Genomic DNA, 12,906 nt, shown 5'->3' with positions numbered 1-12,906 from the left:
CTCATGCCAGTCTCTGTAGGTTTCGGTCATCTTCCCCACAATTTTCTTAATGTTTTTATTGTCCGCTTCCACTGCCCCATTCATCTTTGGGCGATATAGTGACGAGTTCTGATTTCTGATCTTGAATTGACTGCAGACTTCCGCTATCGTACTATTGTTCAAGTTTAATGCATTGTCAGATATAATCCTCTCCGGCATTCCATATCGACATATAATCTCCTTTTTCAGAAACTTGCTTACTGCCGACTTGGTCACACTAGCATACGAAGCGGCTTCTACCCATTTGGTGAAGTAGTCGATAACCACGAAGATGAACCGATGCCCATTGGAAGCTTTCGGCGATATTGGTCCAATCACATCCATGCCCCACATAGAGAATGGCCATGGAGAAACCATGACATGCAGCGGTGAAGGAGGCACATGAATTTTGTCTCTGTAGATTTGACACTTATGACATCTCTTAGCGTAATTGACATAGTTTCCTTCCATGGTGGACCAATAGTACCCGAATTTGATAATTTGCCTGGCCATTGTAAAGCCATTAGCATGTGTCCCACAGACGCCTTCATGGACTTCTTCCAAGATTTTCTTAGCCTCTACAGCATTTACACATCTTAGTAGCACTTGATCCTTTCTTCTTTTGTATAGGATATCTCCATCTAAGACATAGTCGATGGCCAATCTTCTTAGTGTTCTTTTGTCATTCTCGCTTGCCTGGTCTGGGTATTCACTATTCTTCATGTATTGCAATATATCATGATACCAAGGGTGATCATCTCTCTCTTCATCTTCTTCAATATTATAACAGTGGGCCAAAGTTTCATAAATGCTCATTCGGATGGGTTTGACATCTTCTTGTTTGTTCACCTTGATCATGGAGGCTAAGGTAGCCAAAGCATCAGCCATCTGATTTTTGTCTCGTGGAAGGTAGTGGAAGGTAATGTCATCAAAATCTTTAACCAATTCCAGGACCAGCTTCTGATAATCGATTAACTTGGGTTCTCTGGTCTCCCATTCTCCCTTGAGTTGATAAACCATTAGCGCAGAATCTCCATACACCTCTAGCACTTTAATCTTGCGTTCTATAGCTGCACGGACTCCCATAATGCACGCCTCGTATTCCGCCATGTTATTCGTACAATCAAAATCCAATTTACTAGTGAATGGATAATAATCTCCATTTAGGGATACCAAGACGGCCCCAATTCCATTGCCCTCAGCATTTGACACCCCATCGAAGTTCAATTTCCGAGGAAGTTCTTCCAGGGCACCTTCTTCAGTGGTAGTAACACATATTAGGTCTTCATTTGGAAAGTCAAAGTTCAAAGACTCGTAGTCTTCCAAGGCTCTACTGGCTAGAAAATCTGCTATTGCACTTCCTTTTACTGCTTTCTGGTTCACATAGACTATGTCGAATTCATAAAGTAGAATCTGCCATCGGGCCATCCTTCCATTCAAAGCTGTTGACTCCATCATGTACTTCAAGGGGTCCAATTTTGAGATAAGCCAAGTGGTGTGATATAACATATACTGTCTCAGTCTTCGGGTTGTCCAAATTAGGGCACAACACAACTTCTCTATCGGCAGATACCTTGCCTCACATTCCGTGAACTTTTTACTGAGATAGTAAATAGCTTTTTCTTTCCTCCCCGACTCGTCATCCTAACCCAATACGCATCCCATGGAGTTCTCGAATACTGCCAAATACAGTATCAACGGCTTATCGGGGTTAGGTGACATCAGCATCGGGGCGTTGGATAAATACTGTTTGACCTTGTCGAAAGCCCTTTAGCATTCTTCATCCCATTCACCTGGGTTATGTTTCTTGAGGAGGGGAAAGACAGGGTCACATTTCTCGGTCAGTTGTGAAATGAACCGAGCAATGTAATTTAATCTTCCTAGAAAGCCTCGAACTTCTTTCTGAGTGCACGGTGGGGATAGCTCTTGTATGGCTTTAACTTTGTCTGGATCAATCTCGATCCCTTTCTCACTAACCACGAATCCGAGCAACTTTCCAGACTTGGCTCCAAAGGTACATTTGGCGGGGTTGAGTTTTAGCTGAAACTTTCTCAACCTCAAGAACAATTTTCCCAAGACTTGTATGTGTTCCTTCTCTGTTCGAGACTTAGCTATCATGTCATCAACATAGACCTCGATTTCTTTATGCATCATGTCGTGAAAAAGGGTTACCATGGCTCTTTGATAAGTTGCCCTCGCATTCTTCAGTCCAAACGGTATCACTTTGTAGCAGAACGTGCCCCACATGGTTACAAATGTGGTTTTCTCCATATCTTTAGTATGTATCTTTATCTGGTTATATCCCGAAAAACTGTCCATGAATGAAAACAGTGAGTGTCCCACTGTGTTGTCCACTAGGGTGTCAATATGAGGTAGTGAGAAATTATCTTTTGGGCTGGCTTTATTCAAATCTCTGTAGTCCACACACATTCGCACTTTTCCATCTTTCTTAGGGACAGGGACGATGTTGGCTACCCAATCTGAGTATTTTACCACCTTCAGAAATCCAGCGTCAAACTGCTTTCGAACTTCTTCCTTTATTTTTAGCAAGACGTCGGGCCTCATTCTTCAGAGTTTTTGCTGAACAGGCTTACACTCTTCTTTTATGGAGAGTCGGTGCACCACAATGTCAGTATCCAACCCGGGCATATCTTGGTATGACCATGCGAAGACATCTTTGAATTCTTAAAGTAATTCAATGAGGTCTCGCTTTATTTCCGCAGTGATACATGTTCCGATCTTCACCTCTTGTCCTCCTCCTGAGCTCACAATTTCGACTGATTCTTTGTGAGGTAGAATTTGTTTCTCGTCTTGTTCTACCATCCTCAACAAATTAGGAGATAGGTTACAGCCTTGGTCATCTTCAAAATCCTGATAATCATCCATACACACATCTTGCTCGAAAGGAAACTCTGAGTCGCTAGCAGTGTCACTCGTATCATTAATATCTGGGGACTCTAAATCCATTCTAAAAACTACAGGAATCTCTTCCGCAGTCTAGTTGTCCAGAACACTTCTAGGCGTGCAGAGGCAAATGCCCGATAAATTCTCTCTTCCGGTCTCCTCTTCGCATATGACGTTGATGTCCAAGCTTTCCAACCTTTCTTCTATAGCTCCTGTCATTGGTGTGTCTCTCTCGGGATGAATGATTCCCCCGGACACAAATGTTTTCGATATATGGGGGAATGTCATTGATTCCCACTTGATTTCCTCCCCTGTTAATCGAGCTCTTCTTCTTTCTTGCTTCTTTTTCAGCTCCCTTCTCCTTTGTTTCGCATCCGGCTTAAATCCTAAACCGAAGCGGTCTCTCTTGTCTTTTGGCATTGGCGTTTCAACCCTTCCTTGCAGATGTCTCCCAAGTCCCCTTCCGAGTAGGGCCCCTCTTCTGATCATCAGCTGGAGGCTCATTCTCGTGGTTTTGGACAATTTTGGCACCAGAATTTTACTTCCCTCGATGATAAACATCGCATTAACAAATTCCATAGATCGAAATGAGCATTCGATTGCTTCGTCATCTATCTTCAAATAGGGTGCATTATTGCTCATAGTTTTAATAATATCCTCCTCAGCCTTGATCGTTATCAATCTCCCTTCCGATACTAGCTTCAATTTCTGATGCAACGAGGAAGGCACTGCCCCAGCCGAATGTATCTAGGGCCTTCCCAACAAGCAATTGTATGAGGGCTTGATGTCCATTACGAGGAAATCCATCTCATATGTGTTTGGCCTAATCTGAAGAGGTACCTCGATTCTGCCCATCACCTTTCTCTCCGTGCCATCAAATGCTTTTACGATATTCTGGAACTCCTTCATGTAAGAGCTGTCTATAGGTAATCTATTCAGCGTGGTCAAAGGCAGGACGTTCAAAGCCGACCCATTGTCAATCAGTACACCTGGCAGCGTATACTCTTTACAGCGCGTGGTGATATGCAGAGCTTTAGTCGACCCCATATATCTCGTCGTCATTAAAGAAGATATAATTGTCGGACTTATGTTGTTCACCAAACGGTCCAACTTGTTAACGGAGATGTCATTGGCAACGTATGTCTCATTTAAGACCTTCATTAGTGCGCTACAATGAACTTTCGAGCTTAGAAGTAAGGCCAACACCGAAATACGGGCTGGTTGTTTACGTAGCTGTTCCACCATGCTGTATTCACTATGCTTTAGGAATTTTAAAAACTCCTTGGCCTCCTCTTCGTTAACTGGTTCATTAATAGGTTTGGTTTCTTTTCCCTTCATTTCCTCAACCACCTGGGCTTTTCCTTTTGTGGGCTGCACCTCTTCATTCGACGTATCGTAATGCTTCCCGCTACGTGTATAGAAACTCTTGCCTTGGTCCCCTCTTAAAGCGTCAACAGGCTCTCCTTTCCCGGCATCGTCACACTGCAATCATAATCCCATGGGACCTTTTTGCTGTCTTTGTAAGGGAAAACTGCAGGTCTTTGGATTATGACCCTCGGTGGCATTTGTACTCCGGCTTCATTATTTTTGGGTCTCGAAATGATCACCATGGGATAGTTAGGCGTTCAATTTTGTGCCGTCGATTCTCCCTCCGATGCATATATATCTCCCTCTACAGGGTTTTTGGTCTCTTCATGGAATTCAATTTCTTTATTGTTCATCATGTTTTGTACTAGGGCTCTAAACTCCATGCAATCTTGGATTTCATGCCCCACCTTGTCGTGAAACTCACAGTAGTTTCTCTCTTCTTTGGATTCTTCCCTCAAATCCAACACAATCAATCCTCTCTTGGCCATCTCCTTCCATACCCGCCTCAACGGGGTCCTAACTTCTGCCACCTTATACTTGGTCTTCTTGTTCAAGCCTTCACTTATCCCATTCACTCCTTGGTTGGTATGATTGGGGAGTGGGTTTCCTGCTACATTGGGCATGGCTGGGTCATCAAATCTCACAATCCCCACCTTAATGAGTCTCTCGACTACTTTCTTGAACGCAGTGCAATTCTCGATTGAGTGCTCGGTAATTCCCGCGTGGTATTCACATTGGGCGTTTGTGTTATACTATTTGGGATACGGGGGCTGCAATGGCTCTAGGTAGAAAGGGGATACTACATGAGCGTTGAACAGGTTCTAGTACAACTCCCTATATATCATGGGTATAGGGGTGAATTGTAGCCTTTCTGTGTTCTTCCTCGCATTGGATTCTTGTCTTACAGAGCTTTGTTGATTGGTAGTCACCATTTTGGGTTGATTCATGGTAATTGACTTGGACTGCCCCTTGTTGAATGTGCTCGTGTTGTTCACTTCATTGTCTATTTTCCTTGGGGCCGACTTTCTGGCACTTTCTCCCGACTCTATTTTGCCGCTCCTCACAGCATTCTCGATTATTTCCCCCGTCATCACTATGTCGGAGAAGCTTTTTGTGTCGCTTCCTAACATATGGGTGATAAAAGGGGCTTTCAAGGTGTTGATAAAGAGCATTGTCATCTCCATTTCTAGAAGTGGCGGCTGAACTTGTATGGCCACCTCTCTCCACCTTTGTGCATACTGTCTGAAGCTTTCATTTGACTTTTTCTCCATATTCTGGAGAGTGATTCTGTCGGGGGTCATGTCCGTCACATGATTGTATTGCTTCATAAAGGCCTGAGCCAGGTCCTTCCATGAGTTAATTTTGGCTCGGCTCAGTTGATTATACCACTTAGACGCCGTTCCAACCAGACTATCTTGAAAGCAGTGGATTAGTAGCTGGTCATTGTTAACATATCCCGTCATTCGCCTGCAGAACATGGTGATGTGGGCTTCAGGGCAACTTGTTCCATTGTATTTCTCGAATTCAGGTATTTTGAATTTAGGGGGGAGGACTAAATCTGGGACTAGACTCAGATCCTTGGTATCAATCCCTTGATGATGATTCGCGCTCTCCATGGCTTTGAATTTTTCCTCGAGCCATCTACACCGTTCTTTCAATTGTTTTTGCGAATCCATCCTCGCCTTTTCCTCTTCAACAACTTCATCCAAGTCGGGAACAGGCGAATAGTTTGGGTTGTTGACAAAGTTAGAGCCTGAGCCGGCTTGGAAGTTTATCAGAATTGAAGCTCCGGCTTGAACTTGCTGGGGTATGATTGTGACCGATGGTTTTTATAGGTTAATCTTGGGCTTCATCGGTACATGCGTCGGAGTAAAGCCAGGGGGTATTGGAGATCTTCATTCGTTTCCTCAACTTGGTCCATGGGGCCCTTTCCCTTATCTATTCCTCTCAACAGCAATTTGGATAACTGGGACATCATTTCTCTCTGGGACTCTATCATTTGCTCATTCATCTCTCGTTGAATCTTGGCTAGCTGCTTTTCCATCTGAGACTGCATTTGTTCTTGCATGTCTTTTTGCATTTGCTCCAATTTCTCAAGTCTCTTATCCATTGATTTTTTTCTTGTACCGTAGGGGTGCGTGGTTGGTTGGTTTTCGTTGGTTTCCAGGTTACTGAAATAATTTTTAATTAATTAATTAGAAAACTCTTATGGCCTTTAATGCATAATGATATGATGTAATGTAAATGCATGAATGCAAAGGAGGCATCAATTTTGATTCAATTGCCCTTAGAAAATTTCACTCGAAAATAAAATCTTTTACATAAAGTCGAATTACAAATAAAATTTCGCTCTAACACTTAAAGTCCTAATTTTTCTAAGCAACAAGGCCAGCTCTTGTCCGCGATCCGACTCCAACTCATACTTCATGCTCAGTGTGTCCGCTTGAACCGCTAAAGTTTGCAAGTAGTCTGCTACCTCCCAAATCTGGGTTATGGCTTCCCCCATAAGGTAATCTCTGTTTCTGACTTGGTCTTGCGCATGGTGAAGCTGCTCTTTCCAACGATCCTCGTTTGCCTCGAAAAACTGGATCCGCATCTCACAGTTCTACAGTGATGCCTCTAACTCTCCTATTCTTCCTTTCATTTCTTCTATCTTGCTCAAGCTTGCCCTCAACTCTATTGCGGTGTTGCGGTTTTGGTACTGATGCAGAGACGTCTCGAGTTCTGCCACTCTAGCACTTAATTCCCCCCGCTCATTTCTGCTTACCGACAGACTATTCTCTAAATCTTCGTTTCGTGATTGAGCTTCTCTAAATTTTCTTTCCCACCGATCGGTATTGGCTTTTTCTTCTCGAATTTCATGGCGCCATTGTTCAGAAGTCTTACCTAAACCCGCAGTCCTCATAGATAGGCGCAGCTTCTTGTAGTCCGTCTTCAAGCTGTTTAGGTCTTCTTCAGCCTTAGTTTTTCCTTTTCTCCATTTCTCAACCTCTGACCTCTGAACATCAACGTCTAACCTTAGATGCATCTTCTCTTCTTCTAACTGTTCGATCTTCTTCCCGAACTCCGAACTCTTCTTCTCGAAATCTTGCCTTATAATTTCCAATTCTGATGGGGCGACTTGTAATTTTTCCCCGATAGGTCGAGCATTCTCCAAACTTGGCCTAGGAATATTATCATTAATCCTCTTCTTAAACCACTCGCTATACTCGGGCGTTACCATGGAACCGATGGCTAACCTCTTCATCCAACAAGTTTGCTTCCAAGCATCCGATAACTCCTGAACTCTTTTCTTATAATGAGCACCTTTAAATGAGAATTCACTCTGAGCAAGCCCATAGGTCGTGGGTACAAACTGCCTCGACTTATATTGCCTCAAGGCTAACAGTGGAGTATACCCGGTAGCTCCCCAAATTCCTAACAATGGCACCCAATCGAAGTTACCACATCGGTACATGATCTCATCAGGAACCATCCAATAAGCTCTCTATTCGATATCCCCTTCCTTGAGGTTCTGAAGAATGTCCATCCACTTCTCCTCTGAGATATCCTCTCTCCTCTGTATAGCTGCTTCTTCTTTCAGCGGGAAATAACCCTCGGAGAAGACTCGATAGGAAACTTTGTCTACTTTCCAAAAGTGTCCGTGGAACCATGCTATCAATAATTGTGCACATCCAATGAATCGCCCCTTGCCTATCTTCCGACATGAGCTCAAAGATTTTAACATTTCTGCCAATATTGTCGGCACCAGTGTGATTCATTTTTCAAGACGATCAAACAAGTTAATGACCGCCTCGTCCACGTGCCTCAAAGCCATAGGAAAGATCACTAATCCGTAGATGCTTAAGGAAAATATATCAACCCTCTTTCTTTCATCTGGATGTGTCAAGATCAAATCTCGCAAATTCTCTCAATGGATACATTTGTTATCTCCTTTTTGCTGAATCCGAGTAATGACCCAAGGTTCGCTCATCCCAAAAATGCTCATCAGTTTCTTCACGAAAGTCTAACTACTAAAAACCCGAGCATAAGTCTTCCGGACCTGAATTTTGGGACACCTGAGCAAAGTAATGTATTCCTCCATGGTAGGTACCAAATCCACTTCTCCAAAAGTGAAACACTTGTACGCAGAATTCCAAAACTGCACCAAGGCTCGGAACAAATTCTTATCCACTCTAATGTCTAGCAGGTAGGATACGTCACCATAATTTTGGTAAAACAATTGCTTGATTCCTTCATTCCAACTAGCCCAAATGTCTCTCAACTCTTGCAGCTCGTTCTGTACTACATTGACGCGAGTGAAATCTTGCAACTCCGATACATACCCTTCTGCCAAGCTATCCCCTCTCTCCAATTGCAGCCTCTCTGACCATGCACGAACGGCCGCATTATCCTCGACTTTACTAAGAAATTCATTCTCCATGTCAAATTTTCTAACTTAGTAATTGAATACGGGTTAACGCCTCCTTTAGTATGCAATGTTATGCAAAAAAGACAAAACCAAACAAAACACCGGTTAGTGTCAAATAATAGCGATAGAATGCAAGCACATAAACGATAATTATGACGCATATACGGGTAAGTACTAAGGCTCGACGCGGCTTCATCCAAGGATGGTTCCTAAGGTTTACTATATGCGGTTTAGTTCTAGAGATAAGGTACCCGAACCAGCAGATTCCTCGGTCATTACCCATTATAGGCTCATATGGACCAAGTTCAGTTCAGGGGAATACATTTCCTTATGCCCATGCAGAGGTGAAAATCTCACGAAGACATAAGTACGGATGTATTTCGGAAGCGATCCCCTAGCCCATGCGGAGGTGAAAACCTCACGAAAGCATAGTTTCTCACTCCCACTTAAAAGGTGTGACCACAATGGTCATGCAATACAATGCAAAAGCATTCTATAGGACTTGAACCAAAACAAATGAAGTAAAAGGATCATCTGTTAAAAACCAAATTTTAAATTTTTGACAAAAGGACAGAAAATAATCAATTTTGAGGCTTGACTCTCTTATTGTCCCCAGCAGAGTCGCCAAGCTGTCGAAACCATTTTTTTCAATTTAAAAATGATGGATTGACTTTTTGGAAAGCGAAAATGGAGTCGCCACCAATCTTTTCTTGTTTAGGTGTGATCGGATCACCTTAAGTTAAATCATTTTAATAAAAGTTAAGATTTACTAAAACGACAATTTGACATTTAAAATACGATCCCTCTTTGTAAAGAAAATGCTCAAATGTTAAAGACCTTCTCGTCCCAAAATAAAAAAATGTCACATCCAGTAAGTAAGGACATGACATTTTGAATTTTCGAGAGCGAGCTTGCCTTTTATATAAAAATTCGTGTATTTCAAAAGGATATTCGGTTAGTTAAGGTGAATGAGGAAAATCGAAACCCAGTAAGTTAGGGCACGTTTCCCCAAATTCCCGAACACCGAATATTGCCTTTACTTTCAAAAATCCTATTTCGAGGTAACAAAATGCCATACCCGGTAAGTTAGGGCACAACACCTCGTATCTCCGAGAATAAGTATTCTTCAAAACTCGTATTGTGTTTTAAAAGAGTATCCCGTTATTTAGGTTAAACGAGAAAAATTGAAACCCAGTAAGTTAGGGCACGATTGTCTCGAATTACCAAATACAGAATATCACTTTTATGAAAGAATCATTTTAAGGCATCAAGTGGAAAACATAATGTTATTTATGGTAAAACATGAGAGCAAATTATGGTGCTAATATGTAATAACATAATAATAGGTGCGACAATATCAAAAATAATAATATGAGTAATTATAAAAGGTGAAATAATAGCAAGGCTAATAATATGCAAATATAAACAAATACATGAGGAAAATGAAATGATCAAACGCGTAAAAATAAATAAAACACAGCAAAATATAAATGACAATGATAATGAAAACGATAATAATAATATAAATAATAATAGTACGAAACGATAATAACACATGGTATTAAACATGGTAATAATAATGTAAATATGAAATAGTAGGGAACATATATATGTACAACATATAATACTAGATTAAAATATATATACAATATTTATTGAAAACAATAATAATAAGAAATAACTAATGATAACGGTATATAAATATATACATATATGTATTAAAATATATACGTAATAATAGAAATAAAAATGTATACGTAGTATTAAAAATATATACATAATATATACATACTAGAAATAATAATGAAACACAAATATTACATGAAATATACACACATATATATATAATAATGATATTAGAAGTATGTACAAAAATAAAAATAGTATAATAAAAAGTGGAAAATAATGATAATAATATATGAATAAAGAAAAAAAAACATATATATACATACATATATCAAGAACATATTTATGATAATAGTATTGAGTATTAAAAGTATGTATACAATATAGACAAAAATATATACATAATGTAGTATTGAAAATCTTTACATAATATAAAAAATATATGAATAATATGATATTAAAAATATATACATAAAAATATAAAAATATATATAATATATACATAATATAGTTTTAAAAATATATATAATACATACACATTAGAAATAATAATAATGTTACAAAACAATTATTAATAATACCTCATAAATATATACATATATATGTTAAAAATAAATACATATTAATATTAAGATGATGATAAAAATAACCATTGATAACTTTACATATAAAAATATATATATATAAGTGTAATAATAGTAATTATAATACTAATACTAATAATAGATATAATAATAGTAGTAAAAATAATATAAATAATGTGTACATAATGATATGATAATTAAAAAAGGACGATACGATATAATAATAACGTAAGGAAAATATTAATATTTATAATAATAGAAAATAAAAGAGTGTATTTAAAAGTATATATATAATATTATTGGAACTAATATTATAAATTAAAATAGCAAAGATAATATAAAAATCAACTTAAATTAAAAAAAAGGCTAAATTCGAATTAAAAAATGAAGTTTTGGGGCAAATTAAAAATAAAAAAAGGAAAAGGGCTTATTTAAACACGCATGAAACACTGAAGGGCCTAAAGTGCAATAACCCCTTTTCTAAAACGCATAGCATCAGCTAGGATTAAATTGAAAATCGCGACAAATTTTAGGGCCAAATTAAAGAAACCAAATAGGGTCAAATCAATGATGAAGCAAATAGGAGGGACTGGCCACGCAAATTACCCATTTAAGAGTAAAATGCGTGTAGACGCAGTCAAAACATGTACTGGCATGCTGTTTTGTTTTTTTATACAAAGTTAAAACCCATTTCAATTCATTTTTTCCTTTAAAAATTTAAGCTTTGACTTTTCTAAGGAAAAGTTTGAAATCTTCACACTTCCCCCCCCCCCTCTCTGCTCTTCGCCGAAAGGCTTATGCCTAGGCCTTCAACCACCCAAAAGTCGCCGGCGACCGGCGAAGTAAGGCCCTCTTGATGGCGCAAACATGAGGCGCGGTAAGTCTCCCTTCTTCTTTCCTATTTTTTAACTTATATTGTGGATCCGATTTGAAAAAAAAAAAAGAAAAACATAAAATCACCTTTGAAACTATTCCTTGGTGGGTTTTTTACTGATTCTTGCGTGAGATTTGTATATAAACTTTAGTACCTCAGTCCCGATTTTCGATTTACTCTTGACTTTGTATATTCTCTGTTATATTCGAAAAAGAAAGCTCTCTATTGCATGTAGTACCACTGTTCTTTTTCTAAAAAAAACCTCTTTAGTACAATCTCTTCTCCCCCTTTACAATGAAAAATTGAAGGCTTTATATTCAAAAACCAGACATTTTCTACCTATTTCTTTGCTCCAATTACAGGTGTTGAAGTTGTGGAGAACGAGGGGCGTGAAACATGGGCGAAAACATGGAGCGGGATATATGGGGATCGTGCCTGGAGTGCTGACGTGGGGGTTGAGTTTGTAGTCTTCTGAAAATTTTTGAGATTGTGGGCTGGTAGGGTTAGTTTAGGTTGTGGGCTGATGGGGGTTTTAATTTGGGCCATGTATTATTAATTGGACTGTTTTATTATTATTTTTGGATTTTTTTATTTGGGCTCGGGCTAAGGTTGAAATTAGGTTTGGTTTTATTGGGCCCCGAGCAAAATTTGGGCCTTACAATAACTTTTGGTATTTAAGAGACATACATTATCACTATAAATAGTGACAACTCTTGATCAATAGTCAAGTGATATAACTTTTGGGTCACTTGTAACACTTCATTTGTAATTTTTGAAAAATTATAAATATTTTAAAAATGTTCTAACGTATACTCAAAGAGCATTATTTCTCAACAAACCAAAGGTGGCTCATATGTTTCAATTCATAGTCATATTAGAGGATCATCAACTATCCAACCATTTGACTATAACATCACACATTTATACACCCTTTGTCATCAGTTGTACTTGTAAGGCCCAAATTTTACCCGGTGCCCAATAAAAACAAACCCAAATTAAACTTAGCCCATTACCCAGTTACAAGCCCAAACCCAATTTTGGCCCAACCTAATCCCATTACACTAGCCCAACCCGAACACACAAAAAAAAACATTAGCCACCTAGTGCCACCCCTATTGTCT

General features: G+C 39.2%; 1 long non-coding RNA gene across 1 annotated transcript; it reads left to right on the top strand.

The window, feature by feature from the left end:
• Window positions 1-11,611: 11,611 nt before the first annotated feature.
• On the top strand, window positions 11,612-12,595 carry LOC107912724 (uncharacterized). Its single transcript, XR_001688269.2, has 2 exons — window positions 11,612-11,788; window positions 12,148-12,595. It is a non-coding gene; the product is annotated as an uncharacterized lncRNA (long non-coding RNA).
• The last annotated feature ends 311 nt before the right edge of the window (window positions 12,596-12,906 follow it).

The sequence above is a fragment of the Gossypium hirsutum genome, chromosome A11, assembly GCF_007990345.1.
Source record: "Gossypium hirsutum isolate 1008001.06 chromosome A11, Gossypium_hirsutum_v2.1, whole genome shotgun sequence".
NCBI lineage: Eukaryota > Viridiplantae > Streptophyta > Magnoliopsida > Malvales > Malvaceae > Gossypium > Gossypium hirsutum.
This window is presented reverse-complemented; position numbering and strand designations above follow the sequence as displayed.